A 27,498-nucleotide genomic window follows, 5' to 3' on the forward strand; every position below is an offset into this window, starting at 1 on the left:
GGTAGATTAGTGTTAGCAGATTTATGCTACTCTTCCTGACACATCACATTTCAAAATAGAGCATAGCTGTAAGGCTTTGTAAGGACAGCCATGAAATATTTCTTTACCAAATAGGAACATTGTTAGGTAGCAAGATTTAATGTTCTATTCCTGACTTTCATCACTTTTCTTCCTGGCTTTAATTGCACCAGATAAAATTCCCCCAGTAGCACATGAAGACCCAGCTATGCTCTTGGCATTCCCCGTACATGTCTCTGCTATTAACAGGGGAACGACACTGCTTTTGACAGCTTTGCCCTGTAGGATCTTTTCTGCGGACTATATTTGTACACTCTAGTCTGTGAGCCATGAGAAGTATTTCCAACATGAAATTCTCCTTGACTTTCTCATGTAACAGGAGAAATTAGCAAAAGACTCATTTCAGCAATTTGAAATGAATACTGCATATCGCATGCCATATTGTTAAAAAAAAAAAAAAAAAAAAAAAAAGTCAGGCAGGAAGAGACTCAAGTAAAAAACAGTCTGGTTCACTGGTTCAGGTATGCATTCTCTGCACTGTATGTTGTATTTTTATATACAGCACAGCTTACTATCGTGACCTATAAATGGTATAGGCTCAAGCTATCCTGCAGGCCAGCATGATGTGGTGTAAGATGGCATTGTAAGTGATAGCAACAGTCTTGTCAAAGAGAAGGTTTTGTGACACTGTGCTCTACAAATGAGGTGGAATATGGAGAATTTGTGTATAAAATGAAAACAGACTTCTGCTTCTTCTCTTCATGAAGACACCAGCGTGGAAGAAACCTTAAGCAAGACACACCAGATCTATTCTCAAAACCCCTGATAGATTTTCATACAAGTAAGCCTGTTGGTCAGAGCAACTTGTAACTTTTAAGTTGGAAGCAGTTCTTTGAGCATCCCAGCTTAATGAAGCTGATGGGACCAGGAATGGCCATGTACTCAGGCATCTCCAGCATTAGGATAATGTGAAACAGCTGGAGCTGCTGAAATCAACTCTTCTGGGCTGCCCAGAGACATCCCTTACCTCCAGCACAGCCAAATATGGGATAATGGCATATACAGAGAAGTACTGTCATCCCCTGGTTACATGAAGATTGGTTATGAGAAGGTTTTTGTTGAGACCATACATATAGCACCTGCACTTATATAAAAAACACACAGACAAAATACATGCATTCTTCTTTGCCTGGTGTTGGAAACTATTCTGGGGCAGCAGCAGAATAACTGACACTGCATCTCATTTTCAGGGCAAGTTTTATGATATAACCAGAGTGAAAATCAACGAAAAAGAATTTGTCTCAATGTGTGACCAGGGGCAGATGAGTTTAATGGGCTAGAGTTCATTTTTAAGCTGTATTAATGCACGACATGGATGGTTTTAACTGTCAATGCTCTTCTCATTCCTCTACAGTATTTTTAATTTTTTGCTACCTAAATCATGTAAACTTTGTTCAGCACCTTCACCCATGTCCTACGCTAATATCCAGGTAGAACTTACTGCAAAATATTTCAACTGTAGAGCTACAGAACAGAGCCCCTTCCCCTTCTCTGCAAGTATCTGAGACCCCTATGTCCTCCACAACAAAGTATATGCAACAGTGTGACTAATCACGTCAGAGTTTTCCCCAAAGAAATATTTCCTGGTAGGGAAAAATAAAACACACATGTAAATGAATACTCAATTCTTTCCTTGTTTTTGTTAGTGTTTAGGGGTGGCTTGTGGCAGCTCTGCCCTGATTTCTTATCTTTTTTTTATTATTATTATTATTTTCTGCGGAGTGCAGAAGATTGGTAACGTTGCCATCTACATTTGCCAGCCTCTATGCTTGGTTGACCAGAGATTAAAAGAGGATCAGGCCCAGCTTCTTCACACTGCAATAAAATCCACAGCGCATTAGCATTCTGACTGCAAAATTTAAGAGAAAAGGTTAATATAAAACTCAAGAGTTGAGATAGCAAAGAATATTAGAAGTGACATGTTGGCCATAAGCTCTGCTTTAGGCTCTGGAAAAAAAAAAAATAGACCAAGGTTAGTTCTAACCTTGAAATTAACCTTTTTCTATTTTTTTCTTTAGCCAGAAGACCACCTACAGGCCAAGATGTCACCTCTAATTTTTTGTGTGTATTTCAAACGTATACTTTGACCCCGTTTTGTGGTTAAGTCTTTGGATTTATCCAATATAAAGTGGCCACTGTGCTGATTAGACTGTATTACTGGAACTATAGGAAAGATTAAACATTATTTGTGGTAGAATTCTTGCTCTGTTTCAGCTGAACCAAATGCAGTTGTCTAGTATTCACCATCCTGTTTGTATTATTTTTTTTTTGTGACCCTACTATTTTTTTTTCTGGCTATTTGTTCCATGTCATTTGCAGTAATCTGAGTTCATTTGTTCAGCTTTTGGCATACTATCCTAATATAGTCAGCTGCTGCAATGAATATGTGGAATTTCTGCAATCTGACTAAATATCAATAGGCTATTGAACTTTTATATTATGCATACTTGTAATCAAGTCAACTGCTTGAGAATTTGCACATCTATGCATTTAGATGTGGAAAAAATAGTCTGTTCATGTAATTAAAGTCTATATCCTAATACTTATGCATAAAAGGACCAAATTAAGGTTTTGCAGACAAGTTTAATTCCAGTACTTCCTCTTTGTTTAGTGCTTGACTTTGCAACCTGAATACCATTTGTTATAATGTCATTTTTAAAAAATTCATAATATCCACAGAAAACAGAGATAAAGAATAGTCAGTGGTCACAGTTGATGTATTCTTCATTAATAAGGCACATACACTATTACAATAGCAGAGGGAAGTAACAGAGGGGAAGCAAAAGCTACTGAGTTTTCTCTATTAGCATGAGCTTTTTGTCAGGACAGGAACTCTGAAGGGCCAACAGAGGGGCCTGAAGGAGAGGAGGAGCCAGCATCAGGAGGTGTTGAGAGTCTACAGTTAGAGGAAAGTGGGGTCTGAGGAGGCCAAAGTCTGGGTAGAGAGACAGGAAAAGGCAGAGAGAAAATAGCATCAGTCAAAAGGCTACCTAGGTCAGTTGTATTCTAATTCATGCTCTGGTCTTCTGTGTTATTTTTCATGGTTGCTCTTCATTCGATTTTAATTGTGAGCCACTGAGGACAAGGACTGTTTCATGAAGCATGTTCGGTGCCTTGGAACATCACAGCAAAATCATGTTTAAGATCAGAATGGTAATTGTGTGGCAATTGGGCCTTTTCAGAAAGAAATTTCAAGTTGCAGAAATCATAAGAAAAATAAGAGAAAAGAGAAGTTGAAGGGACTTGGCTTTTGGATATATATCATTGGTTGCTAACACCATCCTGGCAGTTACTAGGATGTTTTTTCACCAACAATTTTTGCTAGCGTTAGCTGAATGCTTCTGGAACAGGAGCTTACAACTGGAAAAGACAAGTCATTGTTTATGTTCTCATCTCTCTCATTCTAAGGATGGAAGATCAGACAAAGTACACTGACCAAAATAGAGAGTGGAGCTCGACTTCTCCTCCTGATTTCTCTTGGATGTGAAGGGATAGCCTGTGATGTTGGCAGTTCACAGTGTTTAATGATGTGCTGTGGAATTTTTTTGATGGGTGTGTGTAATGACCAGTGTGGCAGCATGATCCATGTGTAAAACTTATTTTGAATACATACTTTATATTAACCATAGCATAAGTAATTGTTAAAACAAATGCATCACTACTGAATATGTCATAAGTTTCTAGCCTATAGAAGAAACTTCCTAAACTCCTGTTATTCCTGTCCCCACTTACACTTCCCAATTCTGTCAGTCTACTAAACTTCACTGGAAAGGAAGGGTATTGTTGTCATTGCCTCTTTGCCTCTCTTCATATATTCATGGCTTGTATGAGTTTTCTCCATCTTCCATACCTTCTCTAAAATACCAGCCAATTATTTCCTTTAAAGTGCTCTGGGTGTTTTCCAGTGTCATAGCTCCTACGTGTTTACCTCCCCAGTCCCTAAAATCTACTGTCCTCCAACCTTGATTTAAATCACTGTTGATGTCTGAAATTAGAAGAAAGTTTTAAGTGTTCAGTAAAATCACGATCTAGGAGATGACTGCCTGTTGCATGCCCTCTTGCCATGAACCTCCTGTTTCCTTCATGAGGGCCCAACTGAAAAAGCATCAACTAAGGGTTGTCAATAACCAAACTCCTATTGGAGCAGAATATGCAGGGATCCCATGTACCACCAGCATGTGGTTCTGCAGCTCTACAGGCACCTACCAGTTCACGTGGAAGATCAAAACCAGGGTAACTTATCAGAAATAAGACATTCTTATCAGCTACAACATCATTTGACTTGACTAGCATTAGCATCTATTAGTGGTTACTTGCATCATCTGTTCTACTGTTTTCTTCCTTTCAGGGTGATAGTCTCTATTTAAAATACTTGAGTTCAGGAAGGTGTGATCAGTTCTTCTCTGCTGTCTGACACACTCGGGCTCTTCCGCTTATTTCATGCTCTACTTTGTTTTCTAATTCAGCTCTGCAATGAGGAACCGCTTCCTCCTTGTGATAGAGAAGCAGTAATGATAATTGTCTTTTGCAAAGCAATTCAAGGTAACTAATCAGAATAATGATAGCAGCAGCTGTGACTTCTAATGAAGTTAGAAACTGCCAACCTGATAGTAATCATTGTCTTTAAAAAAATCAGGCTGAAAAATTATATTCAGTGCACAATGGGCCCTACCTTCTTTGCCACTTTTGGGGAGATGCATAGGAATTCACTCATCCTCTGGTTGTTGTGTCAAAGGGCTTATATTTAATAACTGTACAATTGTGTTTGCTGTCTGAAGCCTCTGCGCTAAAATACCATGCATAAAGAACTGGACCACGTGTTCTGCCACATGCACTGTGCTAGATAGTTTCAACAACTCTCACCCTTAGAGACTTCCAGGAAATAATGCAATACTTTCAGCCTAATTACTTCAAACACCATGAGGATCTAACTAATTTAGGACACACATGAAAGGAGACAAAGGAACAGTTTCTTTAACTCGAATAACAGGTGAGGTGGGAATGAAAACAGGTAGACTGAAAAATATTATAAAACTTGGAAAGCTGTATGTATTTCATTATGGCTTTTAAAGTAGTATTATGTTGATCGTATCAAAGGGTTGATAGTATCAATGTATTGAAGTTGATAGTATTAAAGCAAAAGTGTCCCCAAAACTGTGAGAGTCCTATTTGGAGCTTAGATCTTGGACCATTTTTTAACTTTGGTATACTTTAAGAGCTGTCCCCATATGTTACCAGTCAGCTTTCCTGCACCTCACGAGAACCACAGAGGTCATGTGAAATGTGACCTAGTTGCAGTTCAGAAATGGTAATGATTTCTCCCAAACACTGGAAGAGGCACTGGGACCTCAGAAAGAATCCCAAACACTGTAGTCTCAGAATAAAATATTTCACCAGCAAAGCTGCACTGAAAGTTTTCCCAGGGTCATCAGACCACTGTTTAGAACTGCTGAGAACTCTTGCTATTTCTCTTTCTGACCTTTGTTATCATCCCTGGAAGCTCCAGTTGTATGGATACTGGTTCTGTTGGTGTCAAGAAAGTGGAAATTCTATTTTATTTATTTATTTATTTTTTTAACATATGTTGCTAGATGTCTCTAGCTTGGAGCCCAGTGTGCCATAAAAATGCTTCATCCATGGGTTATGAACTGACTGCTGTCCTTCTGAATGATGCAGCACACGATTCTCTTGTAAACACACAGATAGACATTTGCTTGTGTGTTGGATGCTCAAGTTTGTACATTGCCTTGTGATGATGAATTTTCTTTGAAATCCTAAATGAGGCTGTTTCCAGTGTAAACAATCTGTATAGCTGGAGGTACATACAAAGATGCTTTGAGGAAGTTCCTACTGCTCTTGCAATATCGTGCTGAGAGTATTTTGTTCTGTTCCCAACAGATTTTACTATTATTTCTGTAAATATTTGCTCTAAGGAATAGCAAACAAAGTTCTGGAAGACTGTAAGAACATTATTCAAAATCATGGTTAATATTCAAGGAATGTCCTCTCGAGGCACTATTAACTCTCCCCCTGGATTCTTTTTCTTTTTACCAAAATTATGTGTGAATCTGAATTCTAATTCTGTTTCTGTATTGAAAAACATAAGTGTACAAATCTCTGTAAGTATGTCTCTATTTTTTGTGTGGCAGCTCAGAGGACTAAATGCTGTTAGCTGTTGTACATGAACAGAAGAAAATACTTTTCCTTGAAAAGTGCAGAACTTTCATCATTGAAGGTAAACAGTAAGAAAGAGTTGGTGATCTCCACTTTCAAACTGAGGAAAGAGAAGCAGCTTGTCCATTGCTACACTAGTAATCTGGCAGACGTGGGAGCCAAAATTTAGTCTTATGTCCTCCAATGGTCATGTGTTTGCATTAGGATACTTTTTTTTTTTTGTAGCAGGCACATTGTGTAAGTGAAAAAATATTCTAATTCATGATGTTCAGCTACTCTGAAACACTGCATGGAACATCACAATAATCTATAACTTTGAAAAGTTTCTTTGATTTATGCTTAGTTTTTTTTATTTGTTTTTGTTTTTTTTTTTTTTTTGAATACTGTGAATAGGCTTATAAGCACAAATTTGTTTTCAAAATGAGAATAAATTAAGTAATTGTAATTCTGTAATTTAAATTGGAATTTAACCATAAAGCAAAAATAAGTCTCTGGGTTATAATACGAAAGAACACCAGTACTTGAATTTCAAAATCCTGAACTAGGCAATCTCCAACATGCACATCTTGGAAGTTAGATTCTAATAATTTTCAAAATATTATTTGACTTGTTAGGGGTGCAACTTCTAAAGACCACGCTTTCAGACTTCTTTAATTGCAATTACTGTGGTTAGAAATTCATTTCAAGTCTTTAATGAAAGCTGAAATTCCCATGTAATCACTTAGCTTCAGTAGCAGAGCTTTAGGAATTATACCATAAATGCAAAATTCGTGATATACCATGAAGTCTAGTAAGGCTTGGGAATTAGTCAGATCGCTGATAGATCGAGATCGTTGATAAATCCATTTCTAGTGCTTAATCTTATCTTTGTTTATCTCTTTGCTGGGAGAAGCTCACCTCAGTGGCAGGGCAGAAGAAACTTCATTGCTGCCTGAAGAATTATTTCTACTTATGTGAAACCTAATGAAATGCTCGGCTCCCTCCTGACTTTCTCTTTGAATGAGGTTGAGCTCCATCTAAGTTCACCGCAATATGTCCTTTTGAGGTCTGTATCTGAATTCTTTCTGTCCATTATGCAACTGCTCCTGCCTAGGCAGTTGTGAAGCCCTGCTGGGGAGCAGTAGGAAAAAGGATTTTGGTAGCATAAATGGGCCTCTCTACCACTAACATCTGTGATTCTCATTTTATCGTCTTTCTACAATACTTATAGCAGCTTCCTAATTATAGCACTGCTGTTAGGATGAAGGTTGTTTAAGTATTCTGACATCTTCCCAAGTCTAGCGAACAGATTTAATAACTAGACAATGGGATTTTTTTATTCCTGCCCACCCGCATCCCCTTCACTAACTGTTGCTTGTGATTCTATTATTATCTGGCATATACTAACAATGTTCTTCCTTTCTAAGGATTTTGAAGCATGCAGCAAAATATCAGAAATAATTCAAAAGAATATGCGAAAGGCAGAAAGAAAGGACAATGGACCTTATGTTCATTTCACCACATAAACAATCCCCAAATGCCTTATGTATTAACATACCATTCTCTAGTAATGTAACAATTTTACATGTCCATACTCAAAGCTAGAATTATTGTCTTCTTTGCTGTTATTCCTACACAGAGATTAAATTGAGATGAATAAGTGCTGTGGGTAACTACTGTGCTAGTGAATTCAAGTGTTTTTGAATATCTGCTCTGTGAATTCTACTGATTTGACTTTTCATCTACTTCCAGTGCTTATTTGAATATTTTCTAACTCAGATTGCTAGAGCAGTAAAAAGAATATATTGTATGTACTACATACATACTAAACATCAATGTCTGTGATACACATTTTATTTGAGAAGGTAATATTCTGCAAGGCTTTCCAAAATATCACAGATGAAAGTAACCACAGAAACTCTACTTGATATTGTTTCGGTTAATTACAAGTGGCTGTGCTTTATAATACAGTTTATGCATTGGAGCAAAGGGACAGACTTTTATGGGTCTACATGTTGCTCTTGTCCTCCATGGTGTGCTCTGGCTGCTCTTGGCTTGGACTGGCGCACGCTTCGTTGGGTTAGAAACTGGCTGGATAGCCGGGCCCAAAGAGTTGTGGTGAATGGAGCCAAGTCCAGTTGGAGGCCAGTCACTAGTGGCGTCCCCCAGGGCTCGGTGCTGGGGCCGGTCCTCTTTAACATCTTCATCAATGATCTGGATGACGGCATTGAGTGCACCCTCAGTAAGTTTGCAGATGACACCAAGCTAGGTGCGTGTGTCGATCTGCTCGAGGGTAGGAAGGCTCTGCAGGAGGATCTGGATAGGCTGCACCGATGGGCTGAGGTCAACTGTATGAAGTTCAACAAGGCCAAGTGCCGGGTCCTGCACCTGGGGCGCAATAACCCCAAGCAGAACTACAGGCTGGGAGAGGAATGGTTGGAGAGCTGCCAGGCAGAGAAGGACCTGGGAGTGATGGTGGACAGTCGGCTGAATATGAGCCAGCAGTGTGCTCTGGTGGCCAAGAAGGCCAACGGCATCCTGGCTTGTATCAGAAACACTGTGACCAGCAGGGCTAGGGAGGTGATCGTCCCCCTGTACTCGGCTCTGGTGAGGCCGCACCTCGAGTACTGTGTTCAGTTTTGGGCCCCTCGCTACAAGAAGGACATCGAGGTGCTTGAGCGGGTCCAAAGAAGGGCGACGAAGCTGGTGAGGGGCCTGGAGAGCAAGTCCTACGAGGAGCGGCTGAAGGAGCTGGGCTTGTTCAGCCTAGAGAAGAGGAGGCTCAGGGGTGACCTTATTGCTCTGTATAAGTACATTAAAGGAGGCTGTAGCGAGGTGGGGGTTGGCCTGTTCTCCCATGTGCCTGGTGACAGGACGAGGGGGAATGGGCTAAAGTTACGCCAGGGGAGTTTTAGGTTAGATGTTAGGAAGAATTTCTTTACTGAAAGGGTTGTGAGGCATTGGAACGGGCTGCCCAGGGAGGTGGTGGAGTCACCATCCCTGGAAGTCTTCAAAAGACGTTTAGATGTAGAGATTAGGGATATGGTTTAGTGGGGACTGTTAGTTTTAGGTCAGAGGTTGGACTCGATGATCTTGAGGTCTCTTCCAACCTAGAAAATTCTGTGATTCTGTGATTCTGTGTCACCTAGTCATCAACAGTGTAATCTCTGGAATTGAATCAATACAGGGAAGTTGTGCTCTTGGTCACGTGTGGTATGTAATTTCTCCACGTGTCAGAGGAGTATTAAGTAAACTGAAAGAATGCGTATTTCTTGTTTTGAATACTGCTATATACTATTGTATAGACAGTCTAAGCTTGCTAAAATATTAAATACAAAGTGTAAACGTTTTCTGAATCAAGTTTTATCCTTATTTTAAGTTTATGAAACTATTTTCTGATTCCACAGAACTAAAACTAGGATTTTAGGATGGAAACTGTGGGAAAGACCAGGGGTCAAACGAAAAATTTACCTTCAACCTTCAAACACCTAACTAATACATGTATCATTTTTATTGTTTTCAGCAAGCTGACTTGAAATTAAGAATTACAGTACATGGAGCAAATAAATCCAAACATGCAAAAAAAAAAATCTATATGCATAAGAAAGAGACTATTGTGACTGAAATAAAATGAAAAACCCTCCTGCACAACAAAAAGGTTGCTAAGCGATGCTCTTAACTTTTAACTGCTGTTTCTAGAGCCTAAGTTTTCTTTGACCGTGCCTGTCTAAAGGATAGAGGATTGTGTTGTGCTTCTCAGTCTGCTTGTGTATGTGTTTCTCTTCTGTTGAGTCTAAAAGAGGAACTTTTGTCCATCCTGCCATAAACTTTTGTCTGAAAGAGGTCTCTGAATGAGCTTCCTGAACTTATGACCAGTTACTAGATGCAAGTAACTTCAAGTAACTTTTTAATTTAATTGATTTTCTAACAATTTTTACATTGACATTTCAGTAGAAGTCAAGTAATTTTTTGAGTTTGAATTATTCTAGGCTAGGTATCATCAAAAGAGATGCTTCTCTGACAGAAAATGCTAGCAGAGTGCTAATGTGGTCTGTTCTTTGTTTATATCAACAAGCTTAAAAGGGATATACTATTATCAGGAGTTATTGATCAGTAGAATGGAAGGCCCTGATTGAATTCCTATGGAATCCATTGGTGGGAGATTATTGTAAAGCTTGCACTGAGAAAATTCTTTATGCAAGTTCTATAGCTTACTTGATCATCCCCAGACGTATGTTCAATGTGCTAATTAATCATCATTTCAAAATCTTTTTATCCTTGGTAATTGAAGGATATTACTTTGTATTCAAAATGGATATATCCTTCCCTAGAAGATGCACTGAATTCATGAAATTGATTGTGGGATGCTTAGGAGTTAATATACAGCAGGTTTAAATGCACGTTCTCTTAAATTGTGCTCAGAAGAGCCTGTGTTGGAGAAAAATGTAGGTCCTTTCCAAGTCTGGATGTTAATTATCTACATGATGCTAGTAAGACTAGATACAGTACCACTGACAATTCAATATCTGAAGTGGACATTAATGGATTGGCAGAGAGATGTGGGTATACTCTCAGGCTTATTAGAAAAGGAATGTATTTCAGAGTGGAGGAGCCACTCCAGAGCAGTATGGAGCAGCTAATGGGTAATTGAAAGAAAAATAGTTCTTGATTTGTTTCCTTGAATGCAAGAGAAGCACCAGTAAAATCGGAAGGAAGATTAAGGAGATTCTCCATCCTTCATTGGATGTGGGAGGAAACAGTGGCAAAAGACGAGGATAAGGTTGAGGTACTTAATGCCTTTGCCTCAATCTTTATTAGGAAGGTCAACTGTTCTTAGGGTACCCAGCTCCCTGAGTTGGAAGACTGATAGGGAGAATGATTAAGTTCCAGTGCAATGGGAAACGGGAAGTGACCTACTACATCATTTAAGCATTCAGAAGCCTATGTGGCCAGATGGTATTCATCCAAAGGCACTGAAGGAGCTGGTGAAAGTGCTCACTAAACCACTTTCAATAATTTAGCAGTGGTTCTGGTTAACCAGGGAGGTCCCAGTTGATAGGAGGTTGGTGAACATGACTCCAATCTACAAGAAGGGCAGAAAGGAGAATCCAGGGAATGAGAGGACTGTCAGTGTGACCTTGGTACCAGGGAAGGTCATGGAGCAGATCATTTTGAATGTCATCACATGGCACATACAGGAAAATCCAGTGATCAGATGCAGTCAGTACAGGTTTATTAAAGGCCAGTCTTTCCTGATTAATTTTATTTCCTTTTATGACAAGGTGACCTTCTTAGCGAGAGAGGTCGTGGGTGTTGTTTGCCTGGATTTCAGTAAAGCATTTGACATCATCTCCCATGGAATTCTCCTGGAGAAAATGGCTTCTCAAGGCTTAGACAGGTGTGCAGTTCACTGAGTGAAGATATAACGAACAGAGTTCAGTCCAGTTGGGGCTGGTTACCAGTGGCATTCCCTAGGGGTCACTACTGGGGCCCATTTGGCCTAACATTTTTATCAATGATCTTGATGAGGGGGTTGAGTGCACCCTCAGTAAGGAGCAGACAATACCAAGTTAGGCAGGACTGTTGGTCTGGTTGAGGGTAGGACACTTTGTAGAAGAATCTGGAAAGGCTGGATTGATGGGCCATGTCCAATTGTAAGGCATTCAGCAAGGGTAAATTCTGGGTGCTGCACTTGAGTCATAACAACCACTTTAAGTGGTATAGGCATGGGGAAGGGTGGCTGGAAATCTGCCCAGCAGAACAGGACCTGGGAGTGCGGGTTGACAGCCGGCTGAATGTGAGCCATCAGCCTGCCCAGGTGGCCAAGAAAGCCAATGGCATCCTAGCCTGCATCAGTAATAGTGTGGCCAGCAGGGCTAGCCTCTGTACTCAGCAGGTCTGTGCCCTTCACTATGAGAAAGATACTGAGTTGCCTGAGTGTGTGTGGAAAAGAGAAATGTGGCTGGTGAAGGGACTAGAAAAATAATTGTTATGAGGAACGGCTGAGGTGGAACTGGGGTTGCTTGGTCTGCAGAAGAGGAAGCTGTGGGGAGACCTCATCACTCTATAACTACCTGACTACCTGAAAGGAGGCTGCAGTGAGGAGGGGTTTGCTCTCTCTTCTGAGGTGACAAGCAATAGAACGTGAGGAAACAGTCTCAAGTTGCACCAGGGGAGGTTTGGATTAAATGTTAGGAAGAGTTTATTCGTGGAAAGGGTAGCTAGGTATTGGAACAGGCTGCCTATGGGGGAAGTGGTGTAGTCCCTATCCTCTGTGATGTTTAAGAGATCTGTGAGCATGTCACTAAGGAACGTGGTTTAGTGATGGAACTTGGTGATCTTGAAGGTCTTTTCCAACCTAGATGACTCTATGATTCTAAGCCCATTCACTGAGTACTTAATTTTTATTTTTTTTTGCTTATTTTTCTAAGTCTTTAAACATTAATGTAAGTTATTCTCTCTCACTTCTTCCCTTTGTATGTATGTAGGGACTGAACCTCTGTTTTTGAAGGAGAAACTCTGATGAATTTTCTGCAGCCAGAGGCATTTTCAGGACAAATTTTCCATGGTATAATCAGAAAAGTTGTGGACACCAGGCTTTGTGGTATCATATTCAGACCCAGCATAGCCTATTTTATATTCATTTGCTGTTTTTTGATATGTTATCTTCTGGAGATAATTTAGCATTTTGCTGTTTCTTATCATGACAGTGAGTGGTGTATTCCAATCTTCCAGAGACTTTAAAGGGTTGTAGTTTTATAGCAGCTGTCTAGGGTAATCACTTAAAACACTATTTCTCATGTCTGTGTGTGACCCATACTCTTTCGTGGCTTTATGCCTTGTAACTTCAACCTAGACTGCAGCATAATAGCAATTCCTCTTTGCTTTTATAGCTTTGTTGAGGGTATGTACCTCCTGCCCCTTCTTTTTGCAGAACTCAGCAAAATCTGCTTTCCATCTTTCCATTCTTTGTCATGCTTTGGCTTAATTGAAAATTTTTATAAGGCCATCTTCTTCTTATATAATTCTGAAACAACCCTATAAAAAGAAATTAATTCACTTGCATTTGTATCTAATAATGATATTAAAACCTATCTGCTGTGATGGGCTTCTGGTTCTAATTTTCACTTTTATTAGGAGACGACCTAACCTAAACATACAAGGCATTGTCTCTCCTGAGATAGCAACTCAACATGATTGCAAATGAAACTAAACTTTTCTTGAGGGTTTGTTTCTGTAAAATGTCTCAATATTACATTGTAGAAATATCCTAGGAAATTATTAAGCTATCATCTTTGGTTACCTTTATGAACTATTTTATTTAACTATTTCTTTTAAACTTAAGATTTGAAAAAGTCATTTTTTTTCTAAGCATTATTCAGATGATACAGATAACCCATTTGTAATTTTTTGAAGGTTTTAAAATGAAAAATTGTATGTATCCTGTCCTTCCCTTATCTTCTGTCAAGTATAACCAAACCACATATTTCCAACAGAGTGGAAAGGGTGCAAGGGAATAAGACCACAAAAACTACCGTTACAGGGGTTTTGGACTATTTGCTCGTGTTGTGTTTGCAAAGTGGTTTCTGCATTCCATTCTTTTTTTTTCTCCATCACCTGTATTGATTTGAAATCATTCCTTATTATTTGGAATTCATCCTTCAACAAATGACAGTGTGATTAACAAGAAAATACACACACACAAAGAACCCTCAGAGCTATCACGCTCTCCCATGTTTCAATAGTTTCTATACAGTTATAGAGGAACTACATGTGAGAAATCTCTGGAACATGTGTTGGAGCAGAATAGTCTCTTATAAAAACACACCAGTAGATACTCTAAGTAACAGGCTTTTCCTTTTTACCTTAGTGCACTGCCTTAGGCATGGAAAAATGAGAAGCATGTATCCCCGTTCAGACAAACTTCTCGCATAGCTTTTGATTAAATTCTGTTACTTTTTTAGAGAATTTAGTCCTGGTGCATGATTTCAGCTGCCAGACTTCGTTCTTTAAATTACCTACCAGTTTACTTCAGAATGTCATACCAACATCTTGAATAGGTTTTGAACTACACAAGTACCTGTAATGCTCTATTGTAGAATAGTACCACATTGGATACCTCATGCTGCAGCCTTGCTTTAATGCTGTACTAGTGTAAAGCAAAGGATTTGTTACAAAGTGAATGGAAACTGTTTAACGGTTGGGCTTGATGATCTGGGAGTTCTTTTCCAACCTAAATGATTCTATGGCGTCATGCTTCGATGAAAGACATTAGGCTTACATTGCCATTATGAGAGCAGAGCCTTATCCAGCTGAACCACCATTCAAAAGATTATTTTAGTGAGGAAAAAGCAGACAAAATCTGCAAGTGTAGTCTTAAGAGATACACAGGGCAAAGTGCTTCTGTCAAATCTGGTGTGAATTTGAGCACCAAAATGAAATGTCCCCAGGTTCATTCATGTACTACCTTCTTGATACCCACACTCAGCTAGTGCTCAAATCCCTTGGCCATCAGTGTGATATTATTTGAAGTGTGAATGATCTAGCAATGGGCAAAGCTACTTCTCTGGAATTTAGTACTTAAATATATTTGGTCTTTGGTACTAGATCAAAAGAAAATTGTATGACTGCATGAACATCTTGGCTGCTTCAAAATCTTAAGAGATTTTTACAGTTGGTGTCTTAGTCTTTTCCAAAAAATCAGGGTTACTCTTCTTCTGCCAGATAGCAGATTTAGCATGTATTTTGCTTGTTGACAGTCTGTTGTAGATAACAGAACAAAATCTCTTGAGTTGACTATTTCTACAACGTATGAGGTTCAACACAGATAGGGAGCTTTCTTTTGGCTATCATTATGGTTCAGCAACTCTCCTTCTAGATTTTTGTTCTGCTCTTGGTTCATCTCTATACTGCTGCTTGAGGGAAGGGTTTGCTCACAAACATAATCGATGTGTTTTTTATTTGGATGACAGCTTGAGCTATTCTGCAACACTTACAGGACCAAAAACAGGATACAGAACAGCTTGACTAAATCAACAGAGAGTGTACTGAATAAAACAAACTAATCAGCTATACCTGCAATGCAATTTTAAAGCAATAAGCTTTTTTTCTGTGTAAGTTTTTCAGTCATCTAGACTGAACAATGCATATGAAGTCTTTTCCTATTTACATTTAAATGAATGCAAAAAGAAAACTCTAACCTAGCAACTAGAAAAATATCCATTTTCATTTTGCTTTTAAGGCTCTTGTATTATATTTTTTATAAAACTGCCACACAGCTGAGACCTGCTGAGAAAAGTGTTTTGTTCTGTATTAATTTCCAATGTCCTGTCTCTGTTGAGCTTTTAAACAAAACAAAGGAAAATATAAGAAAAAAAAGAAAAATGCCACCATTATCTCAAAGAATTAATGAGATGCATAATGGGACGTGACAGTGTTAAAGGACATCATGGAGTTTTGCGAAGAAAGTATTCAGGTACTGAGGCTAAAGAGGAAATATATTCCCGTGCTCTCATATCATGTATACATAGTAACTTCTTCTCAGACATCTTGTTGTGTATTACACATTGCCTTATACTTACCTGTCCTAGCTTTGACCTGTTACATCCAGGAAATTACCAGACTGCACTGGGCTTCATTACCTCTCAAGTTCCATTAGGTAGTAGAGCAAGAGGTGAGAAAGCAGTCCCTTGTGGAAGGTCTCAGAAGACTGTGCGCATTTGTTTTTAGAAATCCTTTGGCCCAAATATTACACGGACTTTATTTCACCCCCTAAATATTGGGATTCACTTCTATCTAAATAAATATGGTGTGAAATTTATATGTTCTGATTGCACAGGGAGTTATTTGATCATGTTTGAATAAGAATACCTTACTGTTAATCTAACTTTCAAGTTCTGGCTGTTTGCTGCTGAAGTTCTAGTTCTCTCTGAAGTATGAGTGGTGTGTTTTAGAGAAGGGAACCAGCACTGTTACCTTTCATATCTTTTGCTTAGAGTATCTGAAGTTTGTCCTTTGTAAAACAGATAATGTACTAGAAACATAAAAGAATTTGTAATAAAAAACAAACCAATGATGTGACAGAAATCTGAACATGCATGTGCCTCCAGTTTAACACCAAAGCACCCTCATAGCATGAGGGATAAGAGTGCTGACTTGGTCTGAAATTCAAGCTCAAAATATTAAGTGTAAAAAGGCAGTGGGCTCTGATTTCATTCCCAGAAAGTGTTACTCTAGCTTAAATTGACATGTTCAGCAGAAAGATTTGATTGGTATATTAACTTTTCATTTTCTATCTGCCAAACACCAATGTGGAAAACTAATGATGGGAAAAACTGTCTACCACACTTTCCCATTAGCAGCCACTATCATGCTTCAGGTCTTTGGAAAGAATGTTTGCTTGTAACTTGTATATCAGCCCAACAGCAGCTGTATGTACCTTATTGGGACTGCTTCATTGTTGTGCTATGCCTTCTGCATGCACAAGTTATGATGATAATGTGATGCCAGTGTTTTTTTCAGAGACAAATAGCTGCAGAAAATGCCAAGAAATAAAAAAACAAAATCATTTAGTCATCCGTTCTCACTTACAAATGCATCTGTACCAAACCTCAATGACAGAATGTGAAGCTAAGTGTGGCGATCATGGTTTTTAATTTCACAGTAGCCACAGATGAGAAGAACAAACCTGGTTTCTTAATGTAGTTCAGTGTATCTGCTGCTGCATTTTAGCTCCATTGTGATGACACAAGGCTAGGGCCATCTGTGGACACACTTGAGGGTAACAGTTTTCTGAATTTGCTTTAATTTGTTTTAGGAAGGAGTATAATCTGGTTTAAATATATACCTCCTGAGTGAATGTTCTACACAGAGCAGGTTTCAGCTTGGGTGGACATTTGTTTGCTCATCTGGCCTTCCTTCCTTCCTGTCAATTCCAGCAAATGTATCTGTAACTTGCTCTGTCTCGGTAGTGATTCCCAAGATGAGGAGAATCAGAGAATTACATTGCTAGTGGCAAATTGAAATAAAAATGCCTTTGGGCACAGAAATAAACTAAGTTAAGAGTCTGTCCTAGAGTTTAATGAGACTTGACTAGGAAAATGTCATTTTTGATACTTTCAAAGTGATTCTGTGCATGTGAAAGCCCTGAAAATTGGTTCCTCCAGGACTATATTGGACAATAAAGCATGTATAAGAGATGCTGAGATGCTGAGCTTGAGGGAGATCTGGACGCTACACTTAGTTCTGGTCCATTCATTTTTGAAAAACAAAAATGCAGTTCAAATGTGTGGCTTTTTTTCTGAGGTCTGTTTGCCTCACAGTCAGGCCATAATCCATCAGTCTAACCACTGACTACATCTGCGTTCCTAAGAGTTCATCCTGGGAGAATACATTTGTCCAGCTCTCTGAAGCAGCTGATGACCAGCTTCAGGAAAACAAACCCTTTTCCTCATCTCCAAACCAACAGAGCAAACTGATAGTCCTAATCTGGAGGGCTGGCTGCCCCCTGCCAGAGGTGATAGTTTTCCTCTTTCAGATTGCAGCATTATAGTACTGTGTGATGACCACCTTACTGCTACCCTGTACTTTGCAAATTGCTTTATTATAATTGCCAGAATGGCAATGGTGGGAATGGTGGGAAGACAGCAGCAGTGGATACAGTGCTGATTACAAACTCCTACAAGCTCTGGCATTGAGTGTATTTTGGAGCCCAAAGCAGCTACAAGAGTCTGTCTTTCCTGAACCACCTAAGGCAGAGCTTGCCAACACAGGCACATCTAGGCAGGCTTGGAGGCAGACGCAAACACTCTGATGTAACTGGAGTCTGAGCTGCTGCTGTTAGCATGGCATCAAGCCAAGCTCATTAGACTTGCCAAGCGCCAGGCTTATTAGCTCCAGCCGTGTACTGTGCTAATGCAATTGCACCACTTTTAGGTGTAAGCTACTTCTGGCATCCTGTGGCTCTACGCAGAAGTGGCGCGTTGGACTCCCTCCTCACAGAAGGCAGGGTAGGTGCACCAGGAGAGGAGTTTCTGACTAGGTAAGGAGAAGCAGTTTGGGAGAGAAGGGCTTTGACTTGGTCAGTCTCATGCAGAATTGCTGCATGTTCTGGAGGCCTTGGCAGCTGCTGGGCAGATTTCAGCACCAACGACCATGGCAGAGCAGCCTAAGACACAAAAGGCAAAGCTGATTTATTTGGTTACTGTTGGAGATGAACGTGCCAAGCTCCTGCAGATCTGCTCTTTGCCTTGATCTCAAATTATTTTTTTCTTTTCAACACTTTGCCTATATTCATGCTTATGGTGAGTTACGGATATTTTGTTTTAACTATGAATTGAAGCATAATACGCAGCCATTAACACCCAGAGCTTCATCTTCAACGCTAGGAAAGTATTAAATTAAATTGTCCTCATCTTTGATTGAGTTTAATGTTTTGTGTCTATCAGTGTTTCACAGACAACCCAAATGTCACATTCAGGCATGATTTACATATTCATGAAATACTTTGTATTCAGAAGCATTGTTTAATGTTTTCTGGACAGTTTTTCATACTAATAAGTGTTTAACTCAAGAGACTATGCAGGTAGTCTGAAAAATGAGAGCTACCATAATTTTAGCAAAATATTGCTGGAGTCCAAAATAAATGAGCTCTGAGTTGTTGTATTTCTTTGCTTTATCAAACAAGCTGCTTGCACAGTGATGAAATATACTTTTACAAGAAAATAATTAGAAATAACCTTATTTCTCAGAAGCATGGTTTTTTTTCTGCTTCTTGACTGTAGATCAAATAGATGTTGGACGGTTATTTTCAAGTAATAGCATGGTTCAAATTTAGGTTTGATTTATACTAGTATTATTCTTGCATTAAAAGTGTGCACTTGTGCTCCTCTAGTGAATTAAATTTTGATTTTCATTTTATATAGTTGTCAATCAATAAACACTATTGGTAGCAAATAGACCCTCTTTCTTGTCTTTGTAGTAAATAGACTCTTTTCCTCATTTTTGTATGTTAAAAAGTGAGTGGAGTGCTCAGCTGGAAATCCAAGAACCTGAAGTCCCATCTCTCCTCCATGGAATTGTGAAGTACTTATGAATTGTGAAGTACCAATGGATACTGCTCAGTAGTATCCTGCTAACCAGCCAGTGCAGCCTGCTGGCTGCATCTTCCACAGCCCCAGGGGGGTTTGCAGGGCATTGCTGGCCAGAGCTGACTGCAGGTTCATTTACTAACTCTTGCAGTCTTACTCCTGTTAATCTCCCACTGTGTAACTGTCTCAGCCAAAACTCACAGCCTCAACTCTGAAAATCAAGTAGTTCACCCATTTGTCTAGTCTTACACTGAGCTACACTCAGAATTGTGTTCCACAGCAACGGGTCTGCAAACAGAAGAAAGTTTTTTTGCATGGCCTCTCTATGGCTTTCTGCTACATACTTATGAAACTCCACAGTAAAATAGAAACACTAGGGCAAAACTGCATGTGTCACGCATCACAGATGGGCTCATTAGCAAAGCCTAGAGTTAGAACAAACAGCTCTACAATTTAAGAACTAGTGTTCATAAAATATGAGAGGTTAACTGATTGTGTTCTCCTATTTTAAGTTACATGAAGATGTTTCTGCAGGGACCTGTTCAAGTGTTCATGCACCTTCATTCATATACATTCATTTACACTGCCTCTGATGATGAGCTGCAGTGTTACAGCCTACATGAGCTGGTCTCATCTGCTCAGTAAAATCTACTGAGCAATGTGAGAGCCCAGCACATGAAGATTATTTATATATATATATATATAATTTTTTTACTGGAGTAAATATTATTGCAGAACAGCAATAATTCCAGCTAGAATACTGGGATGAGCAACAAGATGATTTTCTAACATGTCCTTGGTGTATGATTTCTAGTTCCTAAGGAACTCTTCAAATTAGATAGGTGCAAACACAAGGCAAAATCAGCTATTTTGTACAGATTCTGTTTTGAATTCTACTCTATCCTCAGCCTCCAGGAACAAAACAACTCCAGACCCAAGTCCATAAGGTAATGGGTGTTTTTCCTTATGTTTCATAAGGAATTTGTGGTTTTACAACTATCATTTCACAAATAATTGCTCTTAATTACATCATTTTTTTCCTAAAATTTGGGGAGGGAGGAGGCAGAAAGGGGAAGCATCTCCTTTGGACGACTAGGAAAATATCTAGGAAGGTTCAGATGAGTGCTACTGTGCTGCTTGGGAATTGGTGCATTCCTTAGTGAAGAATGTACTGGCTACCTTTTCTTTTCCTCTTTGCCATCATGTGTTCAATGCCCATCCTTGCCCAGTTGCTCCAGGTGGAGCAGTGCCGGATGGAGAGGTGTGCCACACCTGGAACGGGCAGGCAGCAGGGACTGAGTCAGGGATGCTTCACAAACCACAGGAGGGTACACGTTGGTCCCTTGCAGAGTCCAGCACACACCAGGCTGTCACTTTGCCACCACGGGCAATCCTCAATCCTTGGGCTGTATATCAAGAGGTCTTGGAGGAGTGAGGGGAGGAAGAATGGCACTGCAAAGGACCTTGGTGGTGAAGATAATGTCCTGTACTGTGATGGAGGAAAAACCCTGGTCTTTCTTGCATTGCCTAATAATTTTTCTGTATATCCACTTTAAAGAGAAAAGACGAAAAACAGAATAGTTAAAAACATAAATTTACACTCTTTGTTGTGACCCTGTCTAAAGGCACCTTCACTGTGCGTTTATATTTTGTGGTTGGATCTCTTGACAGGAACCCTACTCTCTCACAAGATTTATCACGCAGAACCTGAAGGTCACTGTGAAGTTTTAAGGTTCCCTATACTTACACTTTGCACAATGTGTTTCAGGAGCTATTTCAGAAACAAAATAAGTATTGCCTAGTATGGAAATTGAGAAAGAGGTCTACGTGGATCCTTGGGAGTAAGCAGCTTTTTCCCAAACTCATCCCACTGACTGATGGAGAGTATGGGAATTGATTTATCTGTCTGATGGAGCATGAGTCTTTTTGCATTTATTTGGTTGTCAGTAGCAAGTAATTCCTACTATGGCTAATGGTTAAACATAAAGGAATGGAATATTACTGAAAAACTAAAGGCCCCTGTTCACTGTTGTTCACTACAGTGGTGCTTTCAGAGGTTCCCAGACTAAAGTCTTCCCTTGCAAGGTTTGTAGGAAAATTCCTTGTCTAGGCAGTAATCTCAAACTGAAGTGTTCATAGAAGAGTCACTGGTAAATTAGATTAGGCTGGAATTGCTAAAATAGCTTTACAGATTGCATGATGTTGCCGAGTAACACAGAAGAGTGGGAAATGTCAATTGAGATGTAAGATGGGGGCTCTCCTTAGAAAATCCAAAGACCTGTTCCCTACAACACAGAGCTCTGCAGTGGTGTTTGCTGCTGTGGAGTTCTGAGCAGTTGGGCACTTTTGAGTTCACAAACGGACTTGAAAAATTCATAGGGAAAAGTTGCTGAGTGCCTGTGGAATGAACTGCTTTCAGGCACCCTTCAGTTCAGTATCCACCAAACTGATTTTAGGTGTCTGTCCTAAATATACACAGGCTTAAAAGGGATCTTTGGTCCAGTTCTGGGTAGCAAAGCACATAAGGATATTTAGTGTAGGTATTCGTACATATGTAGGTGTGCCATGAGTTGCTATTGACATGGGAAAGGGATAGTCAGGACAAGAGGGCTCTTGATATATTCAAAAGGTTGGAGTAGGCACTGGCACTGCATAGATTTTTCCAAAATGACACGTATTTATACGTGTATATATATATGATTAAATTCAGCTACCTTCAGAAGCAAGAATTCAATTTGCATTTGCAACTACATCAATTTTGCGTGTAAATTAGATACCTTCTTTGCACATACACACATGGACCTATTTTTTTCCTTGTGATTGGCAAAAAGTAGGGACTTCCTTTCAGAAGCAGGTTGGTGTTAGAGGAGGAAAAAGCCAAAAGCAAAATATTCGAAAAGCTTTTTATTTGGTTGCCTTCCAAGCTACAACAGCTGCAGAGGTTGATTATCTTCATGTGGTGTCAGTTGCATTTTTATCCAGTTTTATTCTCTGTTTGTTTTCTCTTCCAGACATTTGTCCTTGCTGAGACTACAGCTGTGCATGCCCCATGCAGACCCACCACCGCAGATGTTTCCTCAGAAGAAAAAGAAGTCAGCTACCCAGGAAGGTAGCTGACTTGTGCCCTTCCCTGCCTCTTGCTGTCTGTCACCTTCACCGAGAGCTCACTAAGCTTTGCTCTGCAGGAAGCACAATTAAATGCTAACATCTCCATTGCACTCCCATCAGGTGAGTCCACTCTGGAAATTTATCTGGTGGCTCATGGAATCAGACGGTGAGGCAGACACTGTGACTGTAATACTGTAGCATTTGATACCCCTTTACAGGAAAAGTGTTGAAGAATACAGGTGTTATCTGGTCCAAATTGTAGGCTGTCTCCGAGATAGTTGTACAACATGATAAAAGCTGATACTGTCACCCTGAAGAAATGGTTAGAGCAGTTCCCTTTTTATTATAAGTCCCCCATATGAGCCTAACAGCTCTCAAAGATAAAGCTATGCTCTCCCTTATGCACCTAGTCTGTGCTCCCTGTTGCAACTTCCAGCATGGAGGTAGGGGTATGAAAGTGGTGGGGGAGCTGTGTCCAAATGATGGTGTGTATACACAGTTACCCAATTTACTCATGTTTTGATGGAGCTTGTAAAGTTCGATGTCCAAACAGCACAGCAGTTGTATAGAAGCAAGCTTGTCAGTCAGGTCCTGTCTTTTTTTTTTTTTTTTTTTAATGTTCTTTTATTAGGGTAACTCTTCTTTCTTTCACATTGCTGTGCATTTCAGTTCATTCTGCATTAAATGAAGTGACAGGCTGCTGCTTTAAAAAGTCACATAATATTCTAATTTATTCTCCTTCCCCAGTCTGTCCTTCATAGTCACACCATGGATTTGTTCACCTCATCCTTTTTCTCTGTGACTATGAAATCCTGTAACTGCAGAACAGAGAGCAGGACCCTATTCTCAACAGCAGGCACATATTTGAAAACATGGCTATTTAATGAGCCCTCCCTCACTGAACAAAAAAAAAAATATTTCAGATTTTGGTTCAGTGCAGAGAGCTTCACATTTTTACAGTTCTTTTGTCAACTGAGCTCCTTAGCACAACCCCCGCTGCACTTATACTTCCATTCACCCACTACTCTATTAACATCTCATTAGGCTGCACCCCAACAGGGGCTTTCTCCTTACCACTCTAAGTACAAACGTTTGGAGAACAATAACTAATATTTGCATAGTGCCACTCATGCAGACATCTTAGATAAAAACTGTTCAGAGCAAACTGTAGCATCTACCTCATCCAGCTGAAGTGGCAGGAGAAAATTTGGTGGGCATGATTCAAGACTCAGGGGTGGTCTAAGGCTGGCTCAGAGCCTGATGCCAGTAATTACTCTACTGGAAATAATGCCACTATGTTTTTAAGGGCCGTGCTACACCAATATTAATCCATTTCCTTCCCCATTTCAACTTCACTTACCCTTAGCTATTGATTTTAAAAATGTTTACTGGATTTCCTCTAAATGCCCTAATGTTTCAGACCATTAAAAAACAGCAAATGCTCGCTCTGGCCCTGCGAGCTTCTCACAGGCTTCTACTACTGCTATGCAAACAAGTCTGGGGAAAAGTGTCAGTCAGGGAACAGAGCAGTACTAGCCTGTGGCAACAAAAGCGAGGACCACTGGAGCCCTGTAAGGACAAGCATGCTCTACAATTCTGTCTTGCTACAGACAGAAAAAAAAATGATATGTCAAGCTGTGCACACAATGCTGGCTTTGGTGTTTTCCATAAATTACTGTATTTCTGTATTTCCATTACTATGTGATAGCATTTATTTATTTATTTTTTAAGACAGAACATGTCCTTGTATGATATGCCCAAGCAGGATGGGATTGAAGGAGCTTTCTTCTGTCTAATCTGGAGACAGAAGGAGTAACTGCTTCCCGGAGCTCAAGGCAGCACAGAAACTTCTTGAATTATTTTTCCAGCTTTCCTAAACGAAACTCTTCGGGAGGCACAACACATACTGAGGAGTAAGTGCCTCTAGCTTGTCAGCAAGCAGCCCACCTGAAGCTGAGGTACTGCTGCTTCTTCCCCTTCTCTCACACACACCTGCCTTTGCTGCTCCTGCACTGCCCATGAGCAGAGGTGCTGTAGCCAGGTGAGCTCTGAGCTGGCAATAGTTACTGTCTGGGAATACCACAGATTCCAGTGCCTAGCAGGGGCCATGGGTTTAACTGGGGTTTGAGGAAGTATTTGTCTTCCTTCCTGGATAAGAAGACAAATACCTAAACACCTTTGGGTGCTTACTTAGCTTCCTCTAGCTCTTCCCCCTCGTTACAGTAGACCAAACTGTTCTTAGCAGAGTAACCGCAGAAGCAAAGCAAATTATAATACTGTTCAAGGCCATCCTGGTAGATGGCTTGGACTTCTGGAGGGCAGACTTTGAATTGTTCAGGACACTGGTAGGGAAAGTCCCTTGGGAGTCAGTCACAGAATCACAGAATCGTCTAGGTTGGAAGAGACCTCCAAGATCACCTAGTCCAACCTAACACTAACAAGTCCTCCACTAAACCATATCACTAAACTGTAAATCCTAATCCTAAAGGGCAGAGGGGTCCAGGAAGACTGGATGCTTCTCAAGAAGTCTTATAGGAGCAGGAGCAGGCTGCCCCTGTGTGCCGTAAGATGAACCAGCGGGGAAGACCAGCTGGCTGAACAGGGAACTTTTGTTGAGTATCTGGGAGAAGAAGAGAGTTTATGATCGGTGGAAGAAGAGGCGGGCAACTTGGGCAGAGTACATGTACAAGGAAGCTGCTAGCATATGCAGAGAAAAAAAACTGAAAGACCAAAGCCCAATATGAGTTCAAACTGGCCACTACAGTTAAGGATAAAAAAAATGTTTTTATAAATATATTAACAGCAAAAGGAGGGCCAAAGAGAATCTCCATTCTTTACTGGACGCAGGGAGGGAATGTGACTACTGAGGATATGGAAAAAGCTGAGGTTCTTAACACCTTCTATACTTCTGTCTTTACTAGCCAGACCACTTATTCTCTGGGTACTCAGCCTCCTAAGCTGGAAGTCTGGGATAGGTAGCAGAACCCCCCCACACAGATCAGGTGGAAACAGAGAGACCTGCTGCTCCACCCAGACTGTCAGAAGTCTATGGGGCTGGATGGGATCCACCTGAGGGTGCTGAGGGAGCTGGTGGATGTGATTACTGGGCCACTTTCCATCATCTATCATCAGTCATGCTGGAGAGATCCTGGATGACTGGAGACTTGCTAATGTGACACCCATCTATCAGAAGGGTCGTAAGGAGGACCCAGCGAACTACAGGCCTGTCAGCCTGGCCTCAGTGCCAGGAAAGTTGATGGAACTGGTCATCTGAATGCAATTACACAGTATATGTGGGACAACCAGGGGATCAAGCCCTGTCAGCATGGGTTCATGAAAGGCAAGACCTGCCTGACCAACCTCATCTCCTACTGTGACCAGATGACCCGCTTGGTGGATGAGGGAAAGGCTGTTGGTGTAGTCTGCCTAGACTTCAGCAAGGCCTTTGACATGGTCTCCCCCCTGTATTCTTCTGGAGAAGCTGGCAGCCCGTGGCTTGGACAGGTACACTCTGTGCTGCGTTAAGAACTGGCTGCATGGCTGGGCCCAGAGAGTGATGGTGAACAGAGCGAAATCCCGCTGGTGACCAGTCACCAGTGGTGTTCCCCAGGGTTTGGTTTTGGGGCCCATCCTCTTTAATATCTTTATTGATTATTTGAATGAGGGAATTGAGTGCACCCTCAGTAACTTTGCAGAGAACACCAAGCTAGGGGGAAGTGTTGATCTGCTGGAGGGTAGGAAGACCCCGCAGAGGGACCTGGACAGGATGGGCAGAGGCCAATGGGATGAGGTTCAACACGGCTAAGTGCTGGGTCCTGCACTTTGTCCACAACAACCCCAGCCCTACAGGCCTGGGACAGGGTGGCTGGAAAGCTGTGCAGAGGAAAAGAATCTGGGGTGCTGGTTGATGCTCACTTGAACATGAGCCAGCAGTGTGCTCAGGTAGCCAAGAAGGCCAATGGTATCCTGGCTTGTATCATGAGTAGTGTGGCCAGCAGGAGCAAGGAGGTGATCATGCCCCCTGTACTTTGCTCTGGTGAGGCCACACCTCAAGTGCTGTGTTCAGCGTTGGGCCCCTCACTACAAGAAGGACATCGAGGCCCCAGAGCGTGTCCAGAGAAGGGCTACGAAGCTGGTGAGGGGCCTGGAACACAAGTCCTATGGGGAGCAGCTGAGGGAACTGGGGGTGTTTAGTCTGGAGAAGAGGAGGCTCAGGGAGACCTTACTACTCTCTGCAACGACCTGAAAGAAAGTGGTGGGGAGTTGGGGGTCGGCCTCTTCTCACAGGTAACTAGTGATAGGACTAGAGGGAATGGCCTCAGGTTGCATCAGGGAAAGTTTAGGTTAGAATTTAGGAGACATTTCTTAGAAAGAGCAGTCAGGCATTGGAACAGGTTGCCCAGGGAAGTGGTAGAGTCACTGTCCCTGGGGGCGTATAAGGAAAGGTGGGACCCGGTGCTTAGGGACATGGTTTAGTGGGTGACATTGATAGTAGGGGGATGGTTGGAACAGATGATCTTGGAGGGCTTTTCCAACCTTAATGATTCTGCAATTCTCTGATAATGACTGATGTTGTGAGCTATAAGCAAAAGGTTACATGGAAATTGGATCTCATGGAAAAACTTTAAATCTTTCTATTTTGTTTTTGAGTTTCCTATTCTTAAGTCACTTACTGCCTATTAGGTGTTAAGTTTTAAAAGATGTGTGGTTGTGAAGCCCTAATCAGGTAATTCTCAGAACACTTAATTAACCTACACACCGGAAGGTTTCTGTAGAATCAACCCCTAGGAAATATTTCCTTTACTAACTCCTATGTAAAGGAAACTGTTCCTACTGTAAATTTAACATGTCTTACTTTCAAAGCTTTCACTGCTGCTGCCTGCCTTCTAAGCTGTTCTGGCTTTGCTTCCAGCTCTCTCCATCTTGCAACTTTAATGCTTAAGCTTCCCTAATTCTTTCCTCTGATATTCTGGCCTTCTTGGCAGTACTCATCTGCATGGGAGGGAAGCTGCCCCAAAGGCTCAGGAATCATAAAGAGCAGGCAATCCCTTAAAAGAGCCGGTTTTACTAA

At 40.7% G+C, this 27,498-nt stretch overlaps 1 long non-coding RNA gene across 6 annotated transcripts in view; it reads left to right on the top strand.

Annotated features, from left to right (window-relative positions):
* LOC137862352 (uncharacterized) overlaps positions 1-27,498 on the top strand; it is an 84,789-nt gene that overhangs the window by 22,268 nt on the left and 35,023 nt on the right. For 3 of the 6 annotated variants that reach the window (XR_011100199.1, XR_011100200.1, XR_011100195.1), the window contains exons 2-3: positions 18,166-18,239; positions 22,331-22,547. This is a non-coding gene — a long non-coding RNA (uncharacterized lncRNA). Of the gene's footprint in view, positions 1-18,165; positions 18,272-22,330; positions 22,548-27,498 lie in introns of all 6 variants that reach the window. The other 3 variants (XR_011100201.1, XR_011100198.1, XR_011100197.1) reach the window with 3 other exon arrangements.

The sequence above is a fragment of the Anas acuta genome, chromosome 11 (genome assembly GCF_963932015.1).
Source record: "Anas acuta chromosome 11, bAnaAcu1.1, whole genome shotgun sequence".
In the NCBI taxonomy this organism is placed as follows: domain Eukaryota; kingdom Metazoa; phylum Chordata; class Aves; order Anseriformes; family Anatidae; genus Anas; species Anas acuta.